The sequence below is a fragment of the Triticum aestivum genome, chromosome 4D, assembly GCF_018294505.1.
Source record: "Triticum aestivum cultivar Chinese Spring chromosome 4D, IWGSC CS RefSeq v2.1, whole genome shotgun sequence".
Lineage (NCBI taxonomy): Eukaryota > Viridiplantae > Streptophyta > Magnoliopsida > Poales > Poaceae > Triticum > Triticum aestivum.
The window spans coordinates 223,881,509-223,888,557 of NC_057805.1; the positions used below are offsets into that span (position 1 = coordinate 223,881,509).

The 7,049-nt window shown below is 36.6% G+C and overlaps 1 non-coding gene across 1 annotated transcript; it reads left to right on the forward strand.

Annotated features, from left to right (window-relative positions):
* The first annotated feature begins 3,175 nt into the window (after positions 1-3,175).
* On the forward strand, positions 3,176-3,248 carry TRNAT-UGU (transfer RNA threonine (anticodon UGU)). Its single transcript has one exon. It is a non-coding gene; the product is annotated as a tRNA-Thr (tRNA).
* Positions 3,249-7,049: the final 3,801 nt, after the last annotated feature.

A 7,049-nucleotide genomic window follows, 5' to 3' on the forward strand; every position in this document is an offset into this window, starting at 1 on the left:
ATGGTGGACTGTCAAAACATGGATTTGGGTTTAAGGGTTTTGAATGCACAAGTAGTATCTCTACTTAGTGCGGACTTTTGGCTAGCAAAGATATTGGGCAAGCACCACATGTTGAAGGATCTATGACAATATAACTTCTATGTAAATATGAACAAACATAAATAATTATGTTGTCTTCCTTGTCCAACGTTAACAGTTTGGCATAAAATATTTAATGGGGGCTCACAATCATAAAAGATGTCAAAGATGGTACATTTACATGTGAATCTTCTCTTCCCTTATTAATTATTCATGAATTGCATCATTGACCAATGCTATGTTTGTCAACTTTCAATAAATTTTACCTCTTATACTTTTCCTTATGTGATGTCATTACTTACCATAAGGTTAGTATATGATATTTTTCATTATTTTCCTTTATTTTGATTGAAACATAAAAGTAAATAAGCAAAAACTCAAACTAAGCTTTAATATATAACTCTCACTCGATTACATAGATAGATAGATAAAGAAACTAGCACATGAAAATAGACCATACTATACTTTTATTCAACTAAATCATGAAATAACTAAGGATCAAACTAAGATAGGTAAAGGTAATAAAACTGATGGTGATACGGTGCCGGGGCATCTCCCCAAGCTTGGCACAAGCCAAGGGGAGTGCCCATACCCGTGTACTCAAGTCTCCTTCTTTGGTAATGGTGGTGATGTCAGTGTTGTAGTGGGTTTGTCCTCCAACATATTCATGAGTGCCTCTCTCAAACTTTGAATCTCTCGGAGAGCCATAATATGTTTATTCTCTGGTCCCTAAGAGTTTGTTCCTGCATCACTTTATCTTGGACGAGATATGTCCCAATTGTCCGCTATGTGCACACGAGGAGTATGTTCGAACCCATAGTTGTGAATCAAATTATGAAAATTGTTTCGGTGTAACCTGTGTAAAGGCTTCCTTGGAGGGAGTCCTTCTTGCACTTCAGGGCTCTCTTGATCGTTTGTTGATCTCATGCCTTGATGGGGATTAGGAAGAGTGGGGATGCCGGTCAATGTGCCCCTCTCGGAGGCCGGAGGGTGGACTCCGAGCGAGTTACCTTCATCTTCTCCCATGGCAACCTCCTCAATTCACTCTCCCCTTAACTCCACCTGTAGCAACCAAGCATCGCCTTCTACATTGTTGGAGGAGGGAGAAGACATGATGCCTGGCTTGATAGATCTGGTAGAAAAACAACACAAAACAAGAATAGAGGATTTCTCCGCGATGCAGTGGTCAAATCGTCCGGGGGTATATATAAAGAAATTTTATCTTGGGAAACAAGTATACGGAAGGAAAACAAAGTCAGGAAGGTGCCTGAGGGGCCCACTACCCACCAGGGCGCGCCAGGTGTGGTAGGCGCGCCCTGGTGCCTAGTGGGCACCTGGGTTGCCTTCCTGGTTGTTTCTTATTTTTCTATTCTCTCTAATATTCCAAAACTGACATAAAATATTTTTGCGAAATTTTTAGAGTCCGTTTACTTACCGTATCATGTACCTCTTCCTTTTCAGGGTTCTGCACTGTTCTAGAATGTCTCTTTTATGTATTCCTCCAGTGTCATGGTTTGAATAATATTAGTTTCAACATTAATAGCGTGTCTGAAATATAGTGCGTAATTCTTTGTCCATTGACCACCTTCGGATTGGTGCCTTCGGCATTATTGATCTTAATAGCTCTAGAGCGGTAAACTTCTTCGATGATATATGGTCCTTCCCATTTGGAAAGAAATTTTCCTGCAAAAAATCTAAAACGATAATTGTACAATAGAACATACTCACCAACTTTAAATTCCCGCTTTTGGATTCTTTTGTCATGCCATCTTTTAACTTTTTTCTTTGAATAGTTTGGCATTTTCATAAGCTTGGGTTCTCCATTCATCTAGTGAGCTAATATCAAATAACCTCTTTTCACCGACAAGTTCGAAATCATAGTTGAGTTCTTTGATTGCCCAAAATGCTTTATGTTCTAATTCAAGAGGCAAGTGACAAGCTTTTCCATAAACCATTTTGTATGGAGACATACCCATAGGATTTTTATAAGTTGTTCTATAGGCCCAAAGTGCATCATCAAGTTTCTTAGACTAATTCTTCTGGGACCTATTGAAAGTCTTTTGTAATATTAATTTTATTTCTCTGTTGCTAAGTTCAACTTGACCACTAGATTGAGGATGATAAGGTGATGCAATTTTATGGTTGACATCATATTTAGCAAGCAATTTATGGAAATCACCATGAATAAAATGTGAACCACCATCAGTCATTAAATATCTAGGGACTCCAAACCTAGGGAAGATAACTTCTTTAAGCATTTTAATGGAGGTGTTATGATCATCACTGCTAGTTGGAATAGCTTCTACCCACTTAGTGACATAATCAACAGCAACCAAAATATGTGTGTACCCATTAGAGGAAGAAAAAGGTCCCATATAATCAAAGCCCCAAACATCAAATGGTTCAATAACAAGTGAATAATTCATAGGCATTTCTTGACGTTTACCAACATTACCTATTCTTTGGCATTCATCACAAGATAAAACAAACTTACGGGCATCTTTGAAAAGAGTAGGCCAATAAAAACCATATAGTAATACCTTGTGAGCAGTTCTATCTCCCGCATGATGCCCTCCATAAGCTTTGGAGTGACATTTCCGTAGGATGTGTTCCTGTTCATGCTCAGGTATACAACGTCTAATAATAGCATCTACTCCTTCTTTATAAAGATGTGGGTCATCCCAAAAGTAATGTCTTAAATCATATAAGAATTTTTTTCTTTTGTTGGTATGTGAAACTAGGTGGTGTAATTTTAGCAATAATATAATTAGCATAGTCAGCATACCAAGGAGTATTATGAGAAGCATTTATGACAACTAATTTTTCATCAGGAAAGCTATCATGAATAGGTAATGGGTCATCAAGAATATTTTATAACCTAGACAAGTTATCAGCTACGGGGTTCTCAGTTCCTTTCCTATAGTTAAGCATACCAAGCTAACTTTATCTTTAAGAAGTTTTAGTATTTTTTATTTTTATAAGTATAACTTCAAATTTAGAACTAGTTAACAGCTAAGATTAATAACTAATATCTGAGATTTTACGGATTTCCTATACTATACCTATTTCTATTTGTTACACTATTTCCGTTATGTAAGCCCACTTAGCTCAGAGGTTAGAGCATCGCATTTGTAATGCGAGGGTCATCGGTTCAAATTCGATAGTCGGCTTTTTTTTCTCTATCGATGTTCTACGAACAAGAATCTCTTTTTTTCCGAATTAAATGGAGTAATATGCAAGTCAAATTCTTGCAGCAAGAGAACCCACCTAATGAGTCTAGGTTTAGCATCTTTGTTTTCCATAAGATATTTAATAGTAGCATGATTGGTGTGAACAATTACTTTGGAATCAATAATGTAAGATCTGAATTTATCACGAGCAAACACAACTGCTAAAAATTCTTTCTCAGTAGTAGCATAATTTCTTTGAGCACTGTCTAGAGTTTTACTAGCATAATGGATAACATTTAATTCCTTGTCAACTCTTTGTCCTAGAATAGAACCGACAACATAATCACTAGCATCACACATAATTTCAAAAGGCAAATTCCAATCAGGTGGTTGAACAATAGGTGCAGAAGTTAAGGCTTTCTTAAGTGTTTCAAAGGCTTCTACACAATCATCATCAAACACAAATGGAACATCCTTTTGCAAAAGATTAGTAAGAGGCCTAGAAATTTCAGAGGATTCTTTAATAAACCTCCTATAGAAACCAACATGACCAAGGAAACTACGAATACCTTTAATGTCTTTAGGACATGACATTTTATCAATCGCATCAACTTTAGGTTTGTCCACCTCAATACCTCGCTCAGAAATTTTATGCCCCAAGACAATTCCCTCATTCACCATAAAGTGCCATTTCTCCCAATTCAATTCAAGACAAGATTAGTTTGTTCACATCTCTGCAAAATTTGATCAAGGTTGCTTAAGCAATCATCAAAAGAAGTTCCATAAACGGAGAAATCATCCATGAAAACCTCAACAATCTTTTCACGTAAGTCAGAGAATATAGCAGTCATACATGTTTGAAAGGTAGCAGATGCATTACATAAACCAAAGGGAAAACGTCTGTAAGCATATGTTCCAAAAGGCAAGTAAAAATGGTTTTCTCTTGATCAGGTTGTGAAACAGGTATTTGAGAGAAACCAGAATATCCATCAAGAAAGGAAAAGTGCGTGTGCTTTGACAATCATTCTAACATTTGATCAATGAAAGGAAGAGGGTAATGATCTTTTCTAGTAGCTTTGTTTATTTTTCTAAAATCAATTACCATTCTATAGCCATTCACTATTCTTTGTGGGATAAGTTCATTTTTATCATTAGGAACAATAGTAATACCTCCTTCATAGGGACACAAGGAACAAGACTTACCAATCTACTATCAGCTATGGGATAGATTATACCTGCTTCCAGAAGCGTTAGTATTTCAGTTCTTAACACTTCCTTCATCTTGGTATTTAATCGTCGTTGGTGATCAACAACGGGTTTAGCATCAGGTTCCATATTAATCTTGTGTTGACAGAGAGTAGGACTAATGCCCTTAAGATCATCAAGAGTATATCCAATAGCAGCACGGTGCTTCCTCAGAATTTTTAATAATCTCTCTTCTTCGTGTTCTGAAAGGTTAGCACTAATAATAACATGATATATCTTTTTCTCATCAAGATAAGCATACTTCAGAGTGCCAGGAAATTTCTTTAATTCAAACACAGGATCACCTTTAGGTGGAGGAGGACCTCTAGGAGTTTCAATAGGCAAATTGTGTTTAAGGATAGGTTGTCGTTCATAGAATATTTTATCTATTTCATTTCTTTCACGCAAGTGCATATCATTTTCATGGTCTAGCAAATATTGTTCTAGTGGATAAGTAGGAGGTACGGCAATAGAAGCAAGACCAATTATTTCTTCCTTACTAGGAAATTATTCATTATGAGGTTGTCTACGAAACTTAGAGAAATTAAACTCATGAGACACATCACCAAAATTGACACTGACTGTTTCTTTATGGCAATCTATCTTAGCATTAACAGTGTTCAAGAAAGGTCTACCAAATATTATGGGACAAAAGTCATCTTGTGGGGACCCAAGAACTAGAAAATCAGTAGGGTATTTTATTTTCCCACACAAGACTTCAACATCTCTAACAATCCCAAGTGGTGTGATGGTATCTCTATTAGCAAGTTTAATAGTGACAATGTCTTCTATTACAGCGGGTGCTATATCATTCATAATTTCTTGGTATAAGGTAAAAGGAATAACACTCACACTAGCACCCAAGTCACATAAATCATGATATCAATGATCTCCTATTTTAACCGAGACGACATGCATTGCCAACAACAAGCTTGTTCTTATCTTTGGAGTATCGGGTTTGGCAATTCTAGCTGCTTCATCAGAGAAATAAAAAGCATGCCCATCAATATTATTGACCAAGAGATCTTTAACCATAGCAACACTAGGTTCCACTTTAATTTTTTAGAGGGTTTAGGTGCTTTAATATGACTTTTGCGAACCACTGTTGACACCTTAACATGTTCCTTTATCCTAACAAGGAAAGTTGGTTTTTCATTATAAGCAGCAGGAACTACTGGATCAACATTGTAAATGATAGTTTCATCTTTAACTAGAACCAGTTCTTTAATTTCTTCTTTAATAGGGTGATGATATTTAAACCACTTCTCTTTAGCAAGATCAACATGAGTAGCAAATGATTCGCAAAAAGAGGCTACTATCTCAGATCAAGTCCATATTTAGTGCTAAACTTGTGAAAATCATCGATACTCATAAAAGATTTAACACAATCAAAATCAAGCTTAATACCTGACTCTTTACCTTCGCCGAGTTCCCAATCTTCAGAGTTGCGTTTAATTATTTCTAAAAGATCCCACTTGATTCTAATAGTCTTCTTCATAAAAGAACAAACACAAGAAGTATCGACCATGGATTGATCATTACGAGAAAGCTGAGCATAAAATTTTGAATAACAATTTCACTTGAGAACTCATGATTGGGGAATGAATATAACATTGAATTAAGCCTCCCCAAGCTAGAGCGATACTTTCTCCTTCACGAGGACAAAAATTATATATATAATCTGGATCACGAAGAACAAGATGCATAGGATAAAACTTCTGGTGAAATTCCAATTTCAATCGGTTCCAATTCCAAGCTCCAATTTCATCGCATAGCCTATACCATGTCAATGCTTCCCCGCAAAGAAAAAGGGAAAACCTCCTTCTTAACTTCATCTCCGGGTAAACCTGCAAGCTTAAACAATCCACAAATTTCATCCACATGTATCAAATGCATATCGGGATGCTTCGTTCCGTCTCCTGCATAAGGATTTGCTAGAGGTTCCTCTATCATACCCGAAGGAATTTCATAACTAATATTTTCAGTAGGTACAGTAGGTTGAGGGGAAACTCTTTGTGTTTCCGGTCGAGGTGAAGATACCCCAAACAAACCCCTCAAAAGATTGTTTTCCATAGTAACAAGTGACAGTAAATTTCAGCACGTAGTATAAGTTTTCCTTACCAATTTCCACTAACCAAGAGCGCTTCACTCCTCGGCAACAACGCCAAAAAAAAGTCTTGATGGCCCACAAGTACAGGGGATCAATCGTAGTCCTTTCAATAAGTAAGAGTGTCGAACCCAACGAGGAGCAGAAGGAAATGACAAGCGATTTTCAGCAAGGTAATTTCTGCAGGCTCTGAAATTGTCGGTAACATGTAGTTTGATAGCAAGATAATTTGTAACAAGTAACAAGTAGTCGATGTTCACATAACAACACTAAGGGAATCACAACATATATATCATCAAAATATCGAACGAATATCAAATTCACATGATTACTTGCAACACGACTTCTCGCGTGGCCTCAAGAAGAAGGGCAACTACTCACAAATAATATTCATGCTCAAGATCAGACGGATATTAAATAGCATAATGGATCTGAACACATGATCTTCC